Raw genomic sequence first — 24856 nt, 5'->3', positions numbered from 1 at the left:
CTCCCCGGCCGAGCGCGCACGCCTAGAAAGGCGGGATTTAAGGCAGCGCCGCTGCGGGAGGCTCTGCAGTGTCACCAGCCAGAAGCAATCCCGCTTCGGTCGCCCTAGTGTGGGTGCGTCGCAAGTCTGTCCTGGGTGCACCGTCACCAGCCTCGGGATCCAAACCCAGGGGTGCTTGGCGGGTCCCCGCGGGGCGCGCCCCGCGGGCTCGGGCACACGCCTCTCACCTGGGCGAGGCCCGGCGCGCAGGCGCTCAGCGCGGGGGCCACGGCCGGGCGTCTGAGCCCCACGCCCGCCCGAGTTGGACAGTTCCGGGACCGCGCCGCGCCGTCGCCCGCGCTCCCGCCACCGCTTCAGCGGCTGCCACCGCCCGGGGCTGCCGCAGATCACCGGAGAGCGTCTGCGAGAAGCCCCAGCGCAGCCCTGGCGGGGCCGCGGCCGCCACCAGAGCGCGAGCAACAGCTTCCCGGCTGGAGGAGCCACTGCCTCACGCGCCCGCGGCCGGCGCGCAGAGGTAAGCTCCGGGAGTCCAGCCCACCCGGTGTCCCCAGAGCAGGTGCCGCCTTCCTGTGCGTCCCCCGCCCGCCTCCGCAGAGCCACTGGGCATCTGGGCGCGCCGCTGAGGGACGGGCTGGGATACCCCCTCGCGAAAGAGTTTGCACTTTGTCCCAGAGTCCCACTTGTAGAGGAGGGCGTCCGGGCGCCGCTCCCCAGGCTGCAGACGCGAGGCTCCTGGAGTCCCCGGGGTTAAAGAGTGGGTGTTGGAAGCCAGAGGAGCAGTGGAGTCCCTCCGGTAGGCTTGGATTTACAAGGACGGAAAGAGAGGGTGAAGGATAGAGGACAAGGAGAGTGCCCCAGTGTGGTTATCCGCAGCGCCTCTGCCGCTGGGAAGTTTGGGGTTTGCATCTCTGGTTTCATTACTGGGAAATGGGAGGTTTAGGTGCAGAGGTATAAGAGGAGGATAGCAGACTAACTCTCCCAGGGGAGTTCTGCCCCTGAACGAAGGTGAGGTGTGGGGACGATGAGGCAGAAAGAAGGTGCTTAAAGTTGGCACTTGTTGGGAGCCCTAAAGGTCAGTATCGGCTAGCGAGCGCTGGTAAAGGTGTCAGCGCAGGGTGGGAGGACACTGTGGGCCGGCGGCGGAAGGAAGGGAGGATGAGAAGGGGAGGGGGAGGACCATCTGCTTCGCCACTGCTGTGTGCAGGGCCCCGTGGGATGAAGGGAGGGCTGGCAGGAAGATGCTCCTTCACTGCTTCCTCAGGCTCTGGAGGACGGTTTTTATGGTGAACCTGGATGGCGAGCGTCCTGGGTCCATCAAGGAAAATAAATTGGCAACGAGGTCCCCACCTCCACCCCATGAGTACAAACAAACGAAGCTTTGGAATGTTCTCCAAAGTTCCTGGATTGGGAAACATCTTTCATTTTCACACAGAGATGAGGTTTGCCTCCTTCTCTTTGGTTGTGCTTTCCTGATGAGCATCATACCAAGGGCAATGCAAACTTTGTAAAGATGGAGCAAAGGATACTCAAATAGAAGGGACAAAACGTTTGCGTTACAGCGTCCAGCTTAAAGTGTGGAGACTGGCAGCTTCCACACAGTTCATGAAGCTGTGGGAAATGCATTTATCAAATTAAAAGGAAAGCCTTTCATAAAGTCAATATGCTATATTTAGATGCAGCTAAAGGTTTGGCTTGACGGAGCTCCCTTAAGTGTTTCAGGTCAGATTTTAACCTGATTTTAGAGGCCTTTAATGTTATTTTGATGCCATATGCACTGCCCTTTCCCTGCAACAGATGAATTCCTTTGGAATGCAAAATACTGTCTTGCAAGTTTTGCTATCTGAGATTTGTAAGATGAAAAAAATGCTTATTGGGTGAGAGCATTGGTTGTTCATATTCTCTATTTTCATAAATCAAGTATTTGTGGATGTGTAATTTACAATTTCCAAAAGTTATTTGAGGAACTTTAGGATGAAAACCACATATCAGTCATTTTTGGAGATCTGCTTGAGCTCTATTGAATGCATTTGTAATAAAATGCTTTTGGAAAGGTGGGTTCTTCTTACAAAGGAGACATTTCTGTCCTTTCTAGAATCATCCTGCAATATCAGTGTTTTGCAGTATAATCCCTTATGCAGTTCATTTGCATTATATTATTTTACATTAGATAAGGAATGGCTTTTAGAGACATTTAATAACCACTAAATATCATCTAAATTAGGGAAACCAATGTTGATGCTTTATAGGGTTTTAACAATATACATATTGACAGAGCAAAAGAAAGCTTGGATTTAATGTATAATTTTTTGGGGGAATAATGTGTATACATATATTTTATTTTTGATTTATTGTACATTATTAATATTGTGATAATTCCAAACATGCATACAGTGTACTTTGAACACGTTCACCCCTTCATTATATTCCTATTCCCTCTCTTCTCTTCAGAACAGTGTCTGGTGGGTTTCATTATGCTGTCTTCATTCATAAATATAGAGTGACTGTCATCCTCTTCAGACTGCAGTATCCTTTCCTTTTCCCCTTCCTCTAATTCCTCCAGACAGTACCTCTGATGTATCCTTCTTGAATGGAGGCAGAAAGGAATGAAGGTGTTTCCTCTTCAGTAAACCAGAGAAGGAACTATGATTAGTACTTGTCACCAAAACGTGGCTATGAGTGGAACCTGTCAACACTTGGAGGATAACTTCACAAAGTGTGACTGTGATGTGACGATCTGTCAAAGTATATCAGGTGCTTTGAACTTTCTTTTGCTCAGGCAAGTGTCCCATCCTTGGGCAAAAAATCCTTCAAAACAAACGTATCTGAAAGGTTTTTATCCTTTCTTCCCAGATTAGTGCTGGGTGGAATTGAGTACCGTGAAAAAGACAAGGATCTTCTGCCCCAGGAATACACCCCTTCACCGTTTGCCTTCTACCCTGAGACATTTTTCTTCTGGCTGTTTGAAGATGTCAGTGCAAGATTTTAAATGGCAATAATTTATATTAAAAACCATGAGCAAATAGCTAACTTCTCAGAAGAGTGACTGCTTCATTTGTGAATAACCTTTGTTCACAGAAATAAGGAACAAAAATCTGCCTTCTGCTGTTCCTATAAGATCCTGTGTGTCCTCAGAGGTCTAAAGAACAGTGAGTGTGTGTGTACCAGTTTCCCACTGCTTTTTAGTTGCTTCCATTTTTTATTAAAGCCCCTCCACACTATTTCATTACCTGAATTTGTCATCTTCCCCATATCTGTGTCTGTTCACCATGGTTCTCAATACAGGCTGTTTTCCCTACTTTTTCTTCTTCATTATTATTATTATTATTATTATGTTTTTAATTCTAGGGATTTCTCTTGATTTTCTTTGCTTTATTGATTCTCTCCTTTTGCTCTTTCTGTATGTTACTTTTTTATTTAGTGGTAGAGAATTATGTCTTCCTAAAGTGACACCCTAGTTCTGCATTCCCTCCTAAATTTCATGTTTACATTTTTGACCCCCTAATTGATGCCCTTATGTTATTTTCAGGTGCCTCAAATCTAACATCTAGTTTTAAAATCTAAATCTAAAGTCTCATCAGTGTCTTTCTCCTTAATGAACAGAGATGACTCTGTGTCAATTTTTGTAATTCTTCCAGTCATCCAGGACCTCCCCACTATCTTTGCTTTTCACATAAATTCACAAACGATTCCATAGAGTCTGTCTCCACAATGACTCTAGATGTCTACTTCTTCATCTTCCTGTTCCCACGGTGACTGTCTTTGTTCAGTCTTCTCTCTTCCTAGATACTACCTCTTGGGCTTCCTGACTAGTTTCCCATCTCTTTTCTCTCTCGTGCCCAGTGCATTTCACACTTGCCTTTGCAGAATAAGCTTCCTAGAGCACAGCCAGGCTGTTACTGGCTAATAAACTTTTCCACAATGCTCTAGTAAATGGTATATAAACTTCTCACATAGTTAAGCCCCAATTAACTCCACATTTTTTACTTAGATTTCACCGATTCTTTCACTCATTTATTAATTTACTCAATGAAGATTGGTGTGCCTAACTACACCAAAGCATAGCTTTGGGTGATAACTTTTTTTGTGGTTGTTTTGGCAGTAGTGAGGGTTGAACTTAGGCTCTGCCACTTGAGCCATGCCCCTAAACTAACTAAAGCCCTTTTTGCTTTAGTTATTTTTTTGTGCATTTTTCCCAGCCATGCTGGACCACAGTCCTCTTACTTATGTCTCCTGCATGCCTGGTATGACAGGCCCATGCCACCATACTGAGCATTTTGTTGTTGTTGTTGAGGTGGGGTCTCATTTACTTTTTTGCACTGTACCCCTTGCGCCATGCCCCAAGTCCTTTTACTTTTTACTTTGTTTTTCAGATAGGGCATTATGCTGTGCTTAGCCTAGGACTTGATCCTCCTCCCTCTGCCACCTCCCCAGTAACTAGGATTACAGGTGAGCACCACTCCACCTGGTTCAAGTTTTATTTTTCAGTGCTGGAATTCACTGCTAAAATATAAAGATATGTGGTTGCAATGGGGCCCAACAGTCCCTGTGGTCTGCCCTTAGTCATCCTGAGGTGTCACCCCTGTCCTGAGCCTCTATAACAGTCTGTTGCTGCCCTGTGCTGAAGGCCATGCTCCCCTAGTACACTGTAGGTCTCTGCACTGTGCCCAGAACTGGCCCTTTTACTTCCCTACAACCATCCCCACTATCAGAGAGCATGATTGCTACCCTCTTCTCCATTTCCCTTTGAAATGCAGTTTTTGTTCCACCAAACCCTCTGCTTGACCTCTTCTTGCAGCACAAGTCCAAATCTTCCTCACCTATGTTTACTGCTTTCCCCACTCTTCCCAAAGGCACCAGTTCTGCCTACACTTAGACCTTCATTTCCTAAAAAATACATAGCTCAGGGCATATCGTAGTCATCAGTAAATAGCTAGTTGGGTTAAGTTCTACCTACTTCTCTAGTCTCAGCTTATATAATAACTGCTCTTTTTCCCTAACACTTTGATTTGGTTCTTATGGGAGAGCTGGTGCTTCTTAAATTTTAATGTGCATGTAAATCACTTGAAAATCTTATTAAAATGCAGATTCTGGTTGAGGAGGTCTTGGACTAGGCTCAAGATTCTGCATTTCTAAGGAGCTCCTGAAGATGGTGTTGAAATAGCTGATCCTTGAAGCACACTTTGGGCATCAAGACAGTCGAAGATACTTAGCAGTTGGGGTTTCTGGCAGCCCCTGCCTGTGCCTGGTGACTTTCATACAGTTAGTGTTTGCTTTCATACCACTTTTTATTTTGAAGGTATCTGAGGCCTGGACATGCTTCCCAAAGCCAAGTGGAAGGGTTGGTTATTCCTATGCACTACCCTACTATTTTGCTGCTACATTCTTGCTAGTTCTCCCTGTTGAATTTTTTTCAGTCCAGTTACAGTGCTTTATTATACATTTCTCCTCATTTTCCCATTATTGCAGATTGTGACTGTTCTCCTTTCTCACTCTGCTTTTTTTTTATTTTTATTTTTTCCTTGTCTTTGCTGTCTCTGGCTCTTGAAATTCTCTTCAGGTGCTTTGGCTGACTCCCGGCCCCACCTGTTTTCCAACCACTTCCAGAATTAGTCAGTGCACAGGAGCCTCAAGCTCTCATGCTGAATTTCCTGCAGTGTGAGATGCTGGGTAAAGTAGATGGAGGGTGTGGGTGACACAGTTTCCTGGGTGTGCTTCAGATAAAGACACAGTGAGATCTTCCTGTGGGGCAGAAGAAGTAGGCTGGGTGGAGAGTGCCAGCTAACTGAGGTGGCTGGGGCTGGTTTATGCCCCATCTTTATTTCACATTCCCATTCCAGAGGTGAACTTGCATGGTCATTCCAGCACTAACTTAAGATATATTCATATTTCTTAAGAAAATTATTGTTCCTTGGGATCCTCTCACTCAGTTCTTACCTTGTATTCACACTGCAGTCATTTCAGGAGTTAGAAATAATAATAATAATATGGACGCTTTTAGCTTATCTCTAGGCAAGGGCTTAATTTTCAATATTTAAAAAATCTCCCCCAGTGATTTTAATCCCCAGCTTGTGTGGACAGCCACAGTATCTGGTCTGTAGAGTAAGTGTGATGTGGTGGCTGAGGGCATACTGCATCATTATCAGTTTTGAGAGTTTGGGGAGGTAACTTAAATCCTTTGGACCTTGATTTCTTTTCTGTGATGTGAGTTGGCTTGGTTATGGTGAAAAGCATGTAAGACGTCTGTAGGGCCAGTGTTGTAGTGCTGAGCACATTGGATGTTCTAGATAAGGTGGCAGTTATTCACCAAAATAGTCCTACCTTTGCCACTTCAACTTCCCAGATCAGTTAAGGGTTACCATGCTTTATCCTAGTTAACAAGGCCCTCATCCTCTATTCAGCTGCAAAAGATTTGACACAGTGTCATCACTTTGAAAAGAAATTTATGAGCATATTTCTCAGAAGCCATTGAAAAACTACAGAAGGCATATATACCTAATAGAAAAATCACTCTTCTGTTTTTGATTCATTTGGTGCCACATCAATTCTATGATCTCATAAATAGCAGAGATGGATTAAAATACTTATAAACTGATACAAAAAGATGGCCAGTGTTTCATACCTACTTAATGAAAAATGACTTAGCCCTTTAATAAAGACAGTTCAATCCTGAACAAATAAAAAAAAGGATTGAAATTCATAGGCCTAAGAAAGCATTTTATTTTTGGTAATAAATATGAATGTGCAAAGCATTTACATTTCTGAGTTTATAATGGGAAATGGAATTTAAAAATAAAAAAGCACACACAGAGATATTGTATCCTGTGCTAGTCAACTGTCCTCTTTTTGGCTGAGATTCTGAATGGCCATTATGTTATTATGTTATCATTCTATCAGCAAAACAGAGATTAGATAAGTGGATATAGCCAATATTAACTGAGGGCCCATTTTTTCTGCATACATCTGAAAATAAATAAAAGAGTATCCTGTAATTGCAGTGGGCCTGGCAGAAGTACCCAGTCGTGATTATCAAGGGATTGTTATGCTGACTCCCTTTGCATGTGAACAAGCTGCAGATGAGCCTATTTCCCACCTTTGTCCTCTTGCAATACGACATTTAATTTCTGCAGTGTTTACTTTTTGATAAGGAAGAATATTTTTCAGTTAAAAATTCACTAACAGCATAATGCTTATTCTTCACACTGTGATGTGTACTTTTAAATAACACAATTAAGAAGTCAGAGTGAAATGTTGGAATGTGAAAAAGCACATTGAGTTATACTAGCACCTATTGTGAGAGATAATGAGCCAATTCTTCTAAATCTTTGCTGAGTAGACTAGTGTGGAAATTGTGTAAAATTCTACAGAGAGCTGTGAGGTTTGATGTGTGTTGGTTAAGTGGTCAGTCTGATGGATAGTCCATTAAGTAAGGTACTTAGAGCCTTGAAGCCTGGATGCTTGGTCAGGTTGTGCTGGCTTCTAACTAGGGTTCAGATTCTAATTACTCTCAGGCTTACTAGATTGCTATCTCTGTGAAATAATAGAGTTATGGAAATGACAGCCATTCAAAGTTATCCCTTGTGTCTTCAGAGTTAAAAGTAATGCTTTGTATAAAACTTTCATTGATAAATTAGAAAAATGAGATCCAGAAAATTTTAAATATGTGAAATTTGAGCTTAGGTTAATGAAATAGTAGGAGTCATTACAGAAAACATCTACAGGTGTTCACGTCAACATTTAAACATCATTCAGAAATGTGGATTCTGTCCTTTGCTTTGATACTTTGGAAGCACAATGTTTCCTCAGGGATAGGGAAAGAGATATTGCCTTACATGTTATGAAGAATCTAATGCTTAGAATAACAATACAAAGCATAAAACATTATTATATGTGTACAAATAATATACTTTAAATAAAAGGCATTTTTATTTTATGTGCATGAAATAGTTTTAGTTAGATCATTGATCATGTCACATGTACTTAGATACCTGGAAATGCTGATGATTAAATGTGTTCATTCCCTGTTTGTGTTGCACTATTGAAGATGGAAAGTAGTATAGCCTAAGGTTGAGTTCATGTTCTGGACTCAGACTTTGTAGATGCAAGTTCTAGCTCTTCTTTTTACTAGCTCTGTGACTTTGACCAAGTTACTTAAACTCTGTGTCTTAGTTTCCTAAGGCTAAGAGACAATGGAAGTGTGTTTCATTGAATTGTTGTCAGATAAAATGAGATATACAACATAATTGCCTAACAAAGTTCTGGCACCTATGGTATTCATAGAGGTAAGTACAACTTCACATTATATACTTTTCTTACTGATATCAAATACCACATAAGTACACTGATTTCTTTAGCAAGAGAACTTTTGCAGCTCTAAATTTTGAGCTTGAAAAACTTACTTGGTGTTTTTCAATTATGTATTTTCTATTTTCTCCTTGCTTACTTTAGCAGAACAATGAAATGAGAGGGTGAACAGAGATGTGCAACCAAAAACACTACAAAGACTCTTGAACCATGTGAAGCCCAGGTGGATTTTGCATAACAAAAGTGGGTTCTAGGACTTTAGGAAGGACAAGTGGCTGAGTACACAGCTTCTGCATGAATGTGCTTCTTGAGTTTGGTCCACATGTGGAAACCTTGAATGTGTGGAAGTGACTCAGATCCTGGAGTGATCCAGGTATAGAAGCCAAACTAGTTCCTGTAACTAGGGTCTGTGTAACTAAATATGATGATTAATCTTGATTGTCCCTGAATTGGATTGAGAGTAGTCTAAGAGATTAATAAAGTACACTGCTGGGTGTGTCTGTGAGGCCTTTTTTAGAGAGGATTAACTAAGTTTTGGAGAGAGACACTCTCAATGTGGATGGCACCTTCCCATAGGCTGGGGGCCTGGATGGAATAAAAAGATGGAGGAAGCCAGCTAGCACAGGCCTTGTCTCTACTTCCTGTCTGCCATGAGATGAACTGCTTTGCTCTACTACCACACTCCCACCACCAACATATCTGCCTCTTCTAGAATCACAGAACCAGCCAGCGTTAGGATGAAACCTCTGAAACCATGAGTCAAAATGAAACTTTTCTTCCTTTTAAGTCCTTCCTCTCAGGTGTTTGTCAATGTGACAAGAAAAATGAATAACATACCATTTACGTGCAGTCTCTTGGGCCCCTGAATTGTAGCAGAATTCACCTGAGTTTATAGGCATTTATTTTAACATTTGGATTGAACTTATTAAGTCAGAATATAGAAAGAAAAATAATTTGCAAGAGGAAAATATAATTGTTGAATTTATAAAGCGTTTAAGTCCACATCTACCTTATTACTGCACATACAGTTCTTCACAGTTAATCTCACTTCCATAAGAATAAAATCTTTGACACTCAGAATGTGGAAGATAAGGTCTTGGTCTTGGTCTTGTTCTTGTTTTTCATAGCCTTCTTCTGTCCCTTGCTTGTGATCACCAGGCTGGATCTAAAACATCTTTAGTAGGCTGGTAGAGTGGCTTAAGTGGTAAGAGCACCTGCCTAGCAAGCATGAGGCCCTGAGTTCAAACCCTAGAAACCCCAGTGCCACCCCCAAAAAGAAAGAAAAAAAGAAGCTAAAATATCTTTAGTTCCATCACGCTTAGGCTTTAGCATGTGAAATAAACCGAGTGCTTCTTCATAATGCAAATCCTTTTTTTTCAACATCTTTAAAAATGTGTTTATTTTTTAAAAAATCAGTTGTGTACAAAAGTGTTTTGTAGTTCTTAATTCTCAAGACCCAACCCATAATGCAAATTCTTGGTATTCATTCTTAAAGGCTGTGCTAGTCAGCATTCTATCACTGTGACAAAATACCTGAGATAAACAACTTATGGGGAGGAAACTTTTATTTTGGCTCATAGTTTCAGAGTCCATAGTCTGTGGTCAGTTGGCGCCATTTTTTAAGGCCTGTGATGAGCAGAACACCATGACAGGAGTGTATGGTGAAGCAAAGCTGCTTACTTCATGGTGACTGGTAAGCAAAAGAGAGAGAAGGGGCCAGGGTCCTAATATTCTCTTCCAGGATATGTCTGCAATGACCTGCTTTCCTGTAATGAAGCAATATCTCTGAAAGGTTCTACCACCTCCCAGTAGTGCCACAGGCTAGGCTTTGGGGGACATTTATCATCCAAACCATAGCAAAGACTCAGACTCACCAGGTCTGAGATGGGACCCAGACCACACTTGGAGATTAGCACTGGTTCTTGACTGGTGATGAGTATCAGAATTACTGGTTCATGGTAAAAGCCCAGTGAAGCATGCTGAGCTCAGTTCCCCAGGCTATATGGCACTCTCACGTTGCACTGAGTGCTACCCACATGGAGCCTGTCACATGGGGATTCTGGAGAATCAGGCTGAGCTCTAACATTAACTACTCACTGCCTTTACCCAAGGCTTTAGCCTACCACAGTCTCCATGGCAGTGTGCACTGTGAACGCTAAGCCAGGGTCCTGAAGATGTCTGTGGTAAGCTAAGGGGCCGCTGTCACTGTCCCCTTCCCACTTTGCCCCTGATCTGACTCCAGGGCCTGGCCAGCTATGTGAGCTGCTGACCTTGACCTACTTGACTCAGAGTCTGGAAGTTGCTTCCACAACTCTTCTCCTAGGACAAGGGTTTGGGAGCTGTAGGCAGAAGCTCTACGGGGTCCACCCAATCTACTTGAAACCAACGCACTTTGACTTTCGTGGCCAAAAGTTGCCAGCATTAGCAAAGTAACCATGACCCACACAGTGCACCACCATAGTTGATGCACAGGTTCCCACAGGAACCTATCTCAGCATTCCTGTCAGCATTGCATATTGACCCTTGGATTTCAGAACTCAAACCTTACAAAATCTACAAGGAGATAGTAGAAGGTGTTGTCTTGAAAGCAGTAATTTTTTTTTTTGGCTCTCCAGATGATAATTAGGCCTGAATGAAATATTCTGACCACAGGTCACTCCACAGGTGAACTCTGTGGAGTTTCACCTTTGTCTTCATGACTCACAGTTTCAGACAACCTCAGTGATTTTGGTAACTACATGGACTGCAGTGACCATTCAGCTGGCACAGAGACCAATATGACTATTGAATATCAGCAGTGTCTCTTCCCTCTCATGTTTCCAGGCTTCTCCCTTCTTTGCATCCTGGGAACAGCCATTTTTTCCTGTCCTTGTCATTTTATGGTGGGAAACAACAGGCTCCTTTCTTTATGGTTCTCTTCCTGTCTTCCCTTTTCCACAGCTGCCAAGTACAGGCTGAGATGACTGTGCCAAGTGTACAGATGTGATGGCACACGTTCAAGCTGCTGCTGTACTGGCAGAGACCCTTTAAGCTCTTCAGATCCTTGAAGTTTGTCTTGCCTCACTGTGTACAGCTTACATAAGCAAGGTTTAAATTTGTTGAGAATTTCACGGGTTCTCAGATCTTTTGCCTTCCTCATATTGCATTGGAAAGGGAGCAGTATAATGCACTCTTGGCTGGCACAGGCAAAGGGAAACCTGATCTTCAGATACACTTGATTGGTGAGACCATGATTCTGAATTATCAAGAATTATAGCAAAAAATTTTCTACACGGTGTAACAACTCTTCTGAGTCTTCAACATAGCTATTTCAAACACATTACAGAACTTTTATGTTGTGATATAAAGTAATTTACAAAAATGACCTTAAAAGTACTAAATGTTGTGCTACAGTAGTTCAAACTCTGACCGTTGATTATTTGAAAATTCAGCCGTAGTGTTTTGTTTTGTTAACTTGCACTTTTGTCATCTATCAGACTTTGGAGAGTTATTGAGGAACAGGTAACCTGAAGTTTGACAGGCTAGCATTACCCTTGCTGTAGGCTCATGCTGTGATTGGACTGGACACTCAACCTTTTTAGTTCTCATTGAGGCCAACTTCTTTCCTCAACTGTAAGGAAAGGCTCTATGGTACCTTGGGGGAGTAGGGGTTGAGCAAGTTGAAAGATTTATATAAAGGCATCTGCTCAAGAAATGATACCACAAACCAAAGTCAGTGTGAGAGGGAGTTACACATGTAGGAAATAGAGGCAAATTACTGACCACCTGGGAAGTTTGTTTTCTAACATTAAGAAAAAATGTAAAAGGCAACATCTGAACTGTACCATAGTACTAATTATGCTGATGGTTTGAGGACATCACCACAGGATGGATTTTTAATAGCCTGCAGAGCCTGTGTCTAATTAGGAAGGTCATACCATTCTGAGGACCTCTCTGACTAGCCCACTTCTTCATCCCTTTCAAGCTTCATTATGAACATGAGCAGGATTCAGGACTGGTTGAAACCACTCTAAGCAGCCCAGCATGATGAAAGATGCAAAGAAGAAACCTTGGGAATCTCTCTTACCCCTGTGGCTGTTTCTTAACCCCTTTATAGAGAGCATAAGGCATGTGCCTTGCCATCTGTGTCAGGTAAGTAGACTTGGACAGACAGGACATTTGCCTATGAACATTGAAGAGTGACATGGACAAAGAGGTAGATTTGTTTTCTGAAGTTCCAGCAGGCATGAACACATTCAGTGGGTGGTATCATAAGGAGGCAGTTTTCTACTCAATAAGAGAAAGAACCTCTAGTGATTCCACCTAATCAAAAACAGTACAACTGTCTTGAAGTTTCATGCTCCCTTGAGCCGAAAGTATGCAGTGGGTGAATCAGCCACCAGAAATGGCTTAGAAGGAATTCCTACATTGACTGGAACCTCAGTTGGGCTGAGCACTACAATCTGTTCTCTTGACATTATTTATAAAATGATTTAAAGGTTGACTAAAAGCAGGGACAAGATATACAAGAAAAAAGAAGGGGAAGAGGTGTTCCTAGACTTCTTAAAAGATAAAAGGACAATTATTTAACCATTTCCCCTGGATTTTAGCATGCTGCGTGCATCAAGCACCCATTATGTGTCATAACACTATCTCATTCAACAGCCCAAAGGCACAGAACTCTGTTAGCCAGAATTCTGCAATTGTTTCCTGTTCTTTACACAGTGGCCAAGCTCTGTGCTGTCTTCTGTTACTTCTCACAGTTTGTCCTGCACACCTGTCGTACCTGAAGTGAACTTCCTGGCAATCTTTCCATGTTCCCATAGAACTTTTTCTATTTCTCATGTGGTGCTTGCAATATTAGATTATAATGATTTTTTTCCTCACTATACTGCAAGCTCTTTGACAGCAGGCTTGCTGGCTTATATATTAAGTCAGTGATTGTATAGGTATTGGCAAATAGTAAATGCTAAGGTTTGTTGACTAAATATTTGTTTGATCTTCCATCTCATTCCTTCCTCAAAAGAAATACCTGGATGAGGCCTGGAATGATCCTCAAGCCTGTAATTCTAGCTGGTTAGGAGACACAGATTGGAGGATGGTGGTTCAAGGCCAGTCTGGGCAAAAAGTTAACAAGACCCCATCCCAACCAATGGCTGCATATGGTAGTGTGCGTCTGTCATCCCTGCTATGCAGGGAAGCACAAATATGAGTACCAAAGACTTGGCAGGCCTAGGCATAAAGCAGGAACCTATTTCCAAACTAACCAATGCAAAAAGGGCTGGTAAAGTGGCTCAAGTAGAGCGCCTATCTAGCAAGCACCTGAGGCCTTGAGCTCAATTTCCAGTGCCATGAACAGATGGAAGGAAAGAAGGAAGGAAGGAAGGAGAAGAAAAATGAAAATGAAAGGAAAGGCAACAAAATAAAAGCAAAGAAAAGAAAAAAAAGAAAAGACCTGAATGACTTTTATCTTCAAGGTAGGAAACTAAAAAAACAAAACCCACAATATTCTTTTTCTTCTTGACTTTACCACATGCTAATTATCTCTCTCATCCATTCTGTCTCAAAAAGGGGGGAAAGATAGTGAGGAGAAGGATGCCAAAAGAATCCCCAACATTAGAGAAGGGAAACCACCTTTTATATAACTCGTGTGGCTCCTCAACCAAATTAGTTGCCTTCTGCAGCTCTAGAAGTAAGATGAACTAGTTGCTCCTGCTGTTAACTAGCTGTGAGACTCAAAACTAGTCTTGTTATTTCCTCACTGTTTCCTTCAGGACAATTTCTGGGAGCTCATTTGATATTAAATTCTGTATCTCATAATCTATGTTCCCTTTCAAGGTTTTTTGGAGTTCTTTTCTTCTACATAGTATCCTTTGGATAACCAAAAAGACACTGACAAGATTGCTGAACTTAGAATTCTTTCTAGGTGGTGGCATTGTGAAAGACAATGTTCTTTTTGATCTGACACATCCAGATTGATTTTCTGCTGTATGGCCCTGAACAACTTATAAACATTGCTAAGCAGAAGATTCTACTCCTGTAAACTGGGCAGAATATCTCGTGAGATTGCAAAGACCCAATGAGATACTGTAGAGGAAATGTTTACCCTTTGTCAGAAAAATAATGATAGCTGCTATTACTTGAAAATAGCTCCCTCTCCATTTCCTCCTCTTTTCTTCAAACCCCCTGAAAGGCACTGCCACAAAAGTTTAGAAGAAGTTTTTTTTGGCATGGCTGTTGCTGTGGTCTTGAACATTACTCCTTGTCCATCTAGAAGTAATAGAGGGCAGCCAAGGTCCTTTCCTCCTGGGATATTCTGCTTCTACATGCACAATGACTGAAGGAACAACCCTTTTCCCAGTAGCTGGGTATGTATTCAATTTGCCATTTGCATGGTGGACAGAAATGCTATGGAGGAGACAGTGGAAGTGGGTTGAGAATTCATATCTTAATAGCATATAATATATCACACCATAATCAAGATTCCTTTATTTGCAAAAAGCTTTGACTGGCAGACAGTGACATAGCAGCTCCTGAGCCTGACAATGAATGGATATCTTATAAAAATTTATGAAGTTTGAGTTGCAAAGAACAAACTGCACCTACTGAACAATAGCATTTCTTATTAAAACAATTTCATCTTTACATCCACTGCCTTCGTATCACCTGCAATAGAAGTTCATGCTATGTCTAGACACCTTGGCAGCCTGTAAACTTTTATATCGGCCTTTGGAAAGGGATGATAGTTTTATGAGATATGATTTTCTCATCTGAGCAAATTAGATTGTTTGAGACAGCATCCCTGTATGTAAAATTCCAGTCATGAGTAAATCTGTACCTTGGAGACTCTGGACAGCTTGCTGGCAGAGTGGAAATGGAGCATAAAAAATCTGTCCTGAGCCCATTTTTCTCCACACAGCTCCATAATTCATCTTTTGCTTGGTTCCTATGACCATTGTTTCACAGCAGATAGGCCGTATCCAGGCTGGCACCTCTCATGTGCAATCCCTCCTTTGTCCAGATCTCATTACTTGGCATGCTCTTGTGCTCACGAGCTTCCCTCCTGGAGCTGCGTGGCATTGTGAACCTGGGTCAATCTGTTCATGATCATATGGCAAACACTTAGGGTGGTTATGGAGTGTCCCGTTTGTTGCAGTAGACTTAATAAAAGATACCCTGTTTAACACCTTCTCTGGAGTACATATGTAGGTCCAATGAATAGTACTTCGGGTGCTTACCTCTACCCACTGCCCATGAAATCAGGAGTGTCTGCAGTGGCTTACAAGGAACTTGGCCAAAAAAGAAAGGTTTGAGAAAATTTCCTCCAAGGCAGAGTAGAAACAATAGCATTAAATTTGAAATTAAACACATGGTTTCCAGTCTTCTTTCCACCCTTAATTGTTGTGGGGAATTTATCTCTACTGGCCCTCATTTTTGTCATGTATAAAATAAGCAGGTAGTAATAATAGGTACTTTTTAAGAGAACACTTTATAAATTATGAATTGTATAGACATGGAGTGTTGCTCTCTCTTCCTTCCTACAAGTGAATTCCATAAGAAGGTGTCTTGAGAATAAGCTAATGAAATCTGAGGCTTAGAATGATGAGCCGTCAAGAGGGCTGTGCCACACTTCAGGCTGTAGTCCAGAGGCCTCTCAGAAACCTGGCCTTTCTGCAGAAGGCCAGGTTGTCAGCTGTGACCTGTCAGAGCAGGCACCTAGAGCAGAAGTTTAATGGAGAATATAAGAATGCAATGCTCAGTACCACTTAAAACAGGCTGCAGAAGTAATGACATCCAAGCTTTTGGATTTAGGGGAAGAGTTGTCTTTGTTTCCTTCAATAATTCTAAAGACTGTTAATTGAGTAGCTTGCTAAACTTTTTCAAAGCACTTTCATCTGCATTTATTCATTCATATTCTTTTCAACTCCCTCAATATAGCAAAAGCTTTTATGTGTTGCCTAGTTATGTTTAGGAGGAAACTAAATGACTAAGAAGTGACATAACGGGCTGACAGTGGCACAGTTCAATGGTGGTAGGTACGATTGACTTCTCACTGAGGAGCATGCATGGGCTTCTTGCTGCTCAAGGTGGGTCCGTGGACAGCAGCAGTGCCAGGGTCACTTGGAAGCTCATTTGAAATGCAGAATCTCAGACTCGACTGGGTCAAAATCTCTATTTTAAACCTGTACCTGTTTTATCTGAATATTAATGTCTAAGAAATACAGTAACTTAGTGCTTCCACTAAAGACTCTTCTCTGTTGCATGCTTTTGGCATGGGTCAGGCCCTCTAGGTTCACTGAGAGGCCAGTTTGTAGAAGAAAAACCCGTGTGAGGTGCCCCAGGAAAACTTCCTGGATACTGGACATAAAATAAAACAGAAATAATTATTTTCTCCACATAAATAGGAAAGCTATTTAGAACCATACAAGTAGATAAGCATGGTACGGAATCCTTGTCTCACTCTAAGCCTTTGTCAGTTAGCTCCTTGAAACTCTATTTGAATATCACCACCTTGTATCAGTATATTCCCATTTGAAAATGTGCAAATATAGTAGGAAGAGTAGGCATCATATCAGACCAGACATCTGAGTGATTAGAACAATTTAAATTAAGTTTTATATCTCTATGACTGAAATTACTTCAGACATAGATGTTGTTAGACCACATTCTCTTGGGTGTTTGTTCCAAATTCTGAAAATAGCCATATAAATATTTTACAAGAGTATAGCTTTGAAATATAAGCATAAAAGTAAATGAATAGCACAAAATTTGGGACATAAAATGCTTTAATTACCATTTTTTATTCAGAAAGTCAGCAGCTTCTCTAAGGAAATGAGTTTCCATAGTCAACGTGCATGTGTGCAAGTGTGCCAGAGGAGAGAATGTAGTTTAAGAAGAGAATCTGTGAAATGTTCCCTTTATCTTTTATCATCTTGAACAAGAACAGGTTGGCTTCGAAAAATTTCTGCCAGTCGTATAGCATGGCAACTCTTGATATTGTCAAGATAATTGAGTGGAACAGATGCAATAGTGACTTATTTTGCTGTAAGATATCCAGGGCCACCTTAAGCATACCTTGATTGTTGAGCACCTGATTTCAGATTGTAAATATCGGATGGTATATGATTTAGTTCTCATGTTTTTAGGAGGTCTCTAGGATCCCCTCAAAGTGAAACTCTTGCCAGTTTCCCATTGACTCTCTGAAGGGGTAATTTGTGCACATGTTGCTTTGCATATATTAGCCTGGAAAATGGAGCACGAGCTTCAAATCTTGTGGTTTGAAAACCATGATACATATGGTTCATATAGTTCTTTTATATGAGAGGCAAATATGACATGTCCTTTGGATGATGACTTTATCATTGATCCCTATCCCATCAATTTTATTGGCACTTGCTCTCAGATTTATAGGTAGAATAACATTTTTATTCAGGCTGAGTACCCTGAATCAAACTGCCTTCACTAAGCACAGCCCATGTACTGTTGAAAATTTCCACCTCTTGAGGCTGACATTGTATTATGCCACATTGAGTATCATCAGTTTTTTAAAATATTTTTTCTATTGCTTGTCTTGTGTGCTCTTAACTGTCTCCAACTTTATTATATTGTACTCAAAAAAAGTCACATGACTCACCAACAACACAACTGGGAGGAGGCTGCATATTTAAGCAAATCCTGTGCCAGTAATTTGCTGTGAGAGTATACTGTCTGCACAGAGAAAATTATTTTGTGATTGCTATCCTAGTTTGTTCTTCTGAACATCTTAAAGCATTGCCACCTTTAGTGTTATTGGGGTAGTTTCTATGTCAAAATAATCAGTTCAGTCTGACATCATTATTCTTGTATGACATTTGGCTAGTGAGCATTAATGCTCCTTACATAAGAATGAAGCACTATCCTAGAAATTTAGATGTCACCAAGTCAAGGTTACAAAGAAGGATAATGGAATAACTAAGTCTTGAACATGGTTTTTCAAGTTTAATAATTGATATACTTTATCATTCATGAGTTATGATTTTACCCAATGCTATTTGTGTTTGGAGAACCTTTGTGTTAGATTTTTATTTGTGTTCTGAGAATATTAGAGCTCAGGATTAGTAGTGTTGTTTTCTTTTAACAGGCCACAATTAAACATGCTTTATATTTTTTACATGCCAAGAGAGTCATATTGATTCATTGTTCTCCTTCCCTCCACCTTTTTACACCACTGATGAGACAAATGACTTGATCTTCTCATTTAAATCTCTCTTCTTGCTGAACAGTTATGATGTTTTCACCCTTGTTTCCTTTCTTCCTCTTCTTTAATCCCAAATCTTGTTACAGAAATAGCAACAGTAGCAACCAGATGCTGTGGGATGCTTGACTGTGTGTGGCGGTTTTCTAAACACTTACCATGTATTATATCATTTGGTGACATATTAGGCACTGTCTTCATCTCCATTTTCCAGTTGGTGAAACAGATATTTAGATAGTTGAAGAACTTTAAGTCCTAAAACCATACAGCCTGCCAAACATGATTTTTGAATCCAGGACTCACTAACTCTGAAACTCACCTTCATCATGAATGTAAGATCAGAAAGGAAGTCTGGAAATCATGTAGTAGAAACTATTGTTTTTACAGATGAAGAAATATGACAGTAAATATTTAAGTCTCTACTTGATGTTGCTTAAGTAGCCAATGAAAGAGGCAGTTTCATTGGTGTCCATTTTCACGAGACATACCCCTTTTCATCTGATTGACCACCTTGGATCAAGTATCTTCTCTGGACCAATCTGCTGTAACAAGGAGTTTGGGCTCTTTGTAAAGAACCTTTCAAAATGGCTGCCACCTCCCTCCTTTATTTCTTGGGTTTAAGAGGAATCCTTGTAGCTGGGCAGATACTGCAAAAACTGTTCCGTATATGAGAATATTATCTTCCAGTGCTGAGGCCCAGCTCAAGTCAGACTTCCACAAAGCTGGGAAGCAGGTCCCTGTTAGGAAATTTTCCATGTTTTTAGGACTCCTTGTCCCTTCAAAGTGGAGCACATCCAGGATGAAGCCAGCCTGCCCTCATTGTTCTTTTCTCAGTTGCTCTCCAGGCCCTGCCTCTGTGTGCAAAGTAGATTGAGTTTGACAGATGGAGAACCAGCAGCAGTCTTGAGACTGGCTGCCAAATAGGAACAGGGACGAGGTGATCTGATGGGCTTGGCATTGAACTGAAAGGGTACAGACATATGCACAAATGAAGACAATGAATGGTGACCCTCCTGAGGACACAGCAGTATTTCATGTCACTGAATGAACTGTGTTGAAGATTTGGAAAAGGAAAAGGCAGTTTACTGGACAAGAAAAGATACTCCTTCCTGATAGGTGTACACACACACACACACTCACACACACACAAGTAACTTTTATATATGTATATATAGAGATAGCTATTTTATATATAAACATATATATATAAGACACTGTACAATATGTAGTTCAGACAGTGTTTAACTTGTATGATAGCACTTCAACATAGATGTATGACCCAGTTGGACTTTTTAATTTTGAATTTTTCTGTCTCTAAAATCAACCTAAACTATTCAAGGAAAGTATGAAGAAAGAAGCTGTGATTCACTGAGATACACAGAAAGGTTGAAAAGGTGGTTTGCCTGACGTAGTTGTGTTTTATTTTGGATGTGTAATACTTGCCTTTTCCTAGCAGGTAGCCAGGCCTCCTAAGCTCCCCCTGCCTCAGGGAACAGTGGTTTCACAGAGAAGCAATAAAAATTGCCCACATTAGAAGGAACTAGCAGTAGTGTTCTAGGGGCTCCTGGAGGGGATTATATCCTAGAAGAAAGAAACAGTAGTAACCTGTTGAAGAGAGATAGAAAAAAGCAACACACACACACACACACACACACACACACACGTGCGCGCGCGCACGCACGCATACACACATACAGAGAGAAAGAGAGAGAGAGAGAGAGAGAGAGAGAGATTCTCTAAGGTTAGTTATTCAAGTGGTCTGCTTCTTTGGAGCACTCCAGTGCTAGGGAAGGACGTGTGTGTGTGTGTGTGTGTGTGTGTGTGTGTGTGTGTGTGTGTGTGTGTTGGGGAAAGGGAATGAAATGTCTAGATAGGCTACATATCTCTCCTTTTACAAAGAATCATACAGCACATAATTCAGGCCCCTCAACTCCAAAGTCTGGAGAGGCTTCCAGTCTATCAGTTTTCTCTTAAAAATGCAAATGTGAGCACATTTCTCAGCAAAACATCCCTTTAAAGACTTTCCATCTATAGGAGACAGAGAAGGGTATTCTAAGAATATGAAATCACATGTGCAAATTGTGACATTACCAGCCCATGTCCTCTGCACATCGACTATATCTGCAACCTACGGTCTGTGTTGAGCAGCTGGAGGGGTGGTCAAGGGCTGCTTATGGGTGGCCTTGACTGCCACCTGGTGGAATCTTTCTGGGCCAATGACTTTCAAATGTTTTGAGGAGCATACATAACTTTACAAATAAAATCTCACAAAGAAACCCCAAATAGGAAATAGCTAATGGTGGAGAAGCACACCAGAAACTCTCGTGCTCTGCCCTCTCCACACATCTCCTTGAGTTGTTGAGGTTTCTCTGTGAGACCCTGGCTGTGGACAATAGGGAGCCCATTATTTGATCAGATTTGAGACTTAAAAAAGATGCTGCTAGAGACATTATGAAGATATATTGAGGGACAGAGATAAGAAATGTTATACTGAATGGAAAGAGAGCAGATGTAGTGAAGAGAAATTTCTGAATACAAACTAGTTTTGTAAAAATAACTATTTTTCTATGAATTTCAGTTTCTACTTTGAACCTCATTTGGCTTGATGATAGAAATTTAGTTATAACTCAGTCACACTCTCCTCTCTGACTTGGATCTAATCCCAGAGGTTTGTATATACACAGTAAAAGTCACCACTTACCCAAAACTTAATTATGTAAAGAGCAGACACTTTATAAAATTTAACTCATTTAATTTCCATAGCAATCCTGTATGGTATGTACTGTTATTACCTCCATCTTATGCACATGAGGAAACGAGTGATTTCTAGGTTTTGAACTTAGGCAGCTTGGCTTCCAGTCTTCTCCAGTATCTGGTTTCTTCACTGTTGCAGCTGCAGTGTGGAGAAATCTGTGGGGAGAATGCTCTTTTGTCCTTGGGTTAGCCATTGTCATTGAAGTTTGGTTTTTGCTTTATTTTCCATTGGGTTCTAGGACATCCTCCATGTAGTTCACTCCGGATTCATTCAGTTTCTCACAACCTATGTTATGTCAGAAGGAAACTCTTTGTGGCTGTCTAGCACTACCTAGACTAGTGGTTCTCAATAGGAATTCTGCTTAGAGGGGACGTTTGGCAGTGTGCAGAAATACTTTTGGTTGTCACAGCTGGGTATAGGGAGTATATTATAGACATCTGATGGATAAAGGCCAGTCATGTTGCTAACCATCCTACAGTTCACCTGACAGCATCCACAACAAAGACTTATGCAGGCCAAAATGTCAATGACAATGTCAGTGGTACCAAGGCTGAAAAAACTTGACATAAACTTTGAGCTACATTTTAGTAGCTCATTTTCTTTGCAAAATCTTGCATTTTTTTCCAGGGCTCTGTCTCGCTTTTCTAGGGCACGTGATCACTTTGTTAGATCCCACCAAACTATTTTGGATTTCAGTTACCTTTCCCTCCCCCAGGGCTCAGCGCATGGCTGGTGAGTGGGTGGAGACCTGGGCCCGCCTTTCCGATGCCATCTTATGTTGAAACTCTATACTTGATCTCTGACTGTTTCCTTCTCTCTTCCTTTTGTCTAGTCTGGTTGTAGGAAGCTTTGCTCTTACTCATCGTGTTCTTCCAAATTTGTTGCCCATGAACTATTGTTCCCCTAAACTTTTCAAACTCAAACTGCAAGAATTGATTACTTCTTTTTCTTCTTTATGTTATGTAATCCCTTTCCTGGGGCAGTAAATTCAGAAAAGTCAGCACTGAATGCAGCTTTAAGAAATTCAGGAAAAACCTTTATTTGTTCATGTCAGCATTTTCACTCTATGCTGAGATGGGCCACTGTCAATAGGTCTTCTATAAAAAGGGGGAGTGAGGTACCCCCACCCAGGAATTCCCAAGTCATATAAGCATCTTAAAAGCTCAGCAAAGCAAACTTTAATTGGTGCAAGGCTTCCCAAAGGTATTTGACCAGAAACCTTTCCTTTTCATGGAATTCCCCCAAACAGTTTGTGAATAGTTTGGAAATGTTAGTCTATGAAATGAGTTGACTTTTATCAAAATATTTGCAGAAAGAAGACAGGTTCTAGAAATATTAAAAGTCAGATCCAATAGCACTTGATGAATGATTGAGTATGGGAGGTAAAAAAGCAAGAGAAATCAGTGGGAGAATATAGAAACTTAAAAATTGAAGGAACAAATTTTGTATCATTCCTTCTATGTCACAAAGTATTATTCACCAGGAATTTTAAAAAGTGTAAGCCACAAAATGACAATACTGAATTTATCTCTCTCCTGGTTTATTGCAATGGCTTCCTAAATGGTCTCCTAGCTTTCATTCTCTTCCTCTTCTAATCTCAACTCTACAGTGTCACCAAAAATATTTAAATAAAGGCCTAATCATGACATTGTTCTGATGAAAGAACTTCAGTGGTTCAATTTTTGTATGTAGACAACCCAGACTCTTTTGCATAGTGTTCACAGGCTCTTGTCAAAATCTTCCTGAATATGGGTATAGCTTAGTTTGGCAAGAAATGAGCAGTTCTTACTAGGCAAGATCTTGCCATGCACTTCTAGTGTTTATGTGCTTAAATGTGCCTTTTAGGACTCTGGAGGACCTGCAGATTGTGCTAGAGATTCTGGTGCTTGCTCCAACCTGCATGAATACCTTGATTCTATATGCTTTATAACTATATTGCAGTACAAGAGTTTGTGATCAGTCCACCTACGTGGATAACTTCTGCTTGCTCTACCAGATCCACTCTCACCCTTGCCTATTCTGTCCTGTGCTCTGGGAGGCTGACCACTATGGGCTCTCCTGCCCTCTGTGTTAAGTTGAGCTTGTTAAAGGAAATATTGGCAGGAGACAGGCGGGAGGGAGGAGAACAAGATCAAGATCATATCCACCCCTGGAAAGTTACTGTAGCCTGGTTATGTCCTGTAATGGTCTCTGTTCCTCTCAGGGTGGCCTCCCTCATCACAGTTGCTTTGTTTGGGTTTGGGTCATTGTCTTTTCCTTTCTTGCACTTGGGTCTGGGGTGGTAACCTCTCTTGGTTCCTGTAGCATCCTGTGTTCTCTCTACATCGTGCCTACATACTTGTAGATGGTCCTTTAAAAGCAAATTGTTCCAATTCGAAAATTGCTTTTCTTTCTCATTGGAATCTTAACTGTCACAATTGGCCATCAGAGACACTGAGGTTTTTTAGTGCCAATGAATGGCAAAGATTTAAATGATAAAGAATTGAACTAAACAGAGGCACTTATCACAAAATGTCCATTTTCTGTATTACCTCATATTATTTCAAATATCATGAAACTACAAAATGGAATTTTAAATTTGAAAGTAACTTTGCATGAGGACATTATTCATTTTTCTTTTGTGACACATTGACTGGAAAAGTTTCCAATTTGTTCTCTAATAAAAATTAATGGAAGATCTCTCTGAGGTGGTTTGGGTGGTGGGATGGACTCTGCACACAGTTGTCTTTGGTGAGGTCCACAGCATTAGATGTCTGGGGGAAGTCAGTTGGCATGTCGAGACCCACAAATCATTGAGTAGCTCAGTGGCTGTAGATTTTGCAGCTGGTCTTTAATGAAAGCAAAATGAACTTTTCAAGGGTAAGTCAGAGGCACTTAGCTGGCTACAGCTAAGTGGTTCTTTTCTGAATTCAGGTGTGAATCTTCTTTAAGAGAAGAATTCCTCAGAGAGAATCCAGGTAGGAATGAATGCTAATTTCAGATATTTTTCTTTCTTCAGACTGTTTATACTATCTTATGAGTTAGGATAGAAAATATAACACTGAAGCTGAAAGGACCATGTTCTTGCAAGGAACCAGAAAATGCCTTTTTTTTTTTTTTGGTTTATGTTAACAAATGATCTTTAGCTTTTAGTCTTAATTATTGGTTCATATTTCAAGCAAAAATTCTGAATGTAGTTTTGTAATTAGTGAATTCAGCTTCTATGGTTCTAGTCTTGAAAAAATATATAACTGATCACTTTTCAGGGAAGCATGAATGGTACTCAAATTTGACAGACTAGAGATACTGTGAAACTTCCAAGATTCTCATTGGTTACTTTTGCTTATAGATCTAATCATACAGATATCTATGTATCTGTCTTTATATGTAGCTCTGCATCCCATAGACACATATGATTTCCTTTTCCTGAGAAATCGTGCGTGAAACTGGCAATGTAATATGCATTTTCTTTGGAGTGGTAGAAGGGGGAGGAGCCTATGTATGCATGATGTTGGGGTAAGGTACAGTGAAGTATAGTAACCACATTTTCCACTTGATTATCAGGGAAGCACTCTATGTGCATGAAGATTGTGGGCTGAGGGGTGAAA

General features: G+C 41.0%; 1 protein-coding gene across 3 annotated transcripts in view; it reads left to right on the top strand.

The window, feature by feature from the left end:
* The first annotated feature begins 590 nt into the window (after positions 1–590).
* Znf385b (zinc finger protein 385B) overlaps positions 591–24856 on the top strand; it is a 383429-nt gene continuing 359163 nt past the window's right edge. For 2 of the 3 annotated variants that reach the window (XM_074071198.1, XM_074071197.1), the window contains exon 1: positions 602–793. The gene's annotated coding sequence lies outside the window, so the exon portion shown is untranslated. Of the gene's footprint in view, positions 794–24856 lie in introns of all 3 variants that reach the window. The other variant, XM_074071212.1, reaches the window with a different exon arrangement.

The sequence above is a fragment of the Castor canadensis genome, chromosome 4, assembly GCF_047511655.1.
Source record: "Castor canadensis chromosome 4, mCasCan1.hap1v2, whole genome shotgun sequence".
Classification (NCBI taxonomy): domain Eukaryota; kingdom Metazoa; phylum Chordata; class Mammalia; order Rodentia; family Castoridae; genus Castor; species Castor canadensis.
This window is presented reverse-complemented; position numbering and strand designations above follow the sequence as displayed.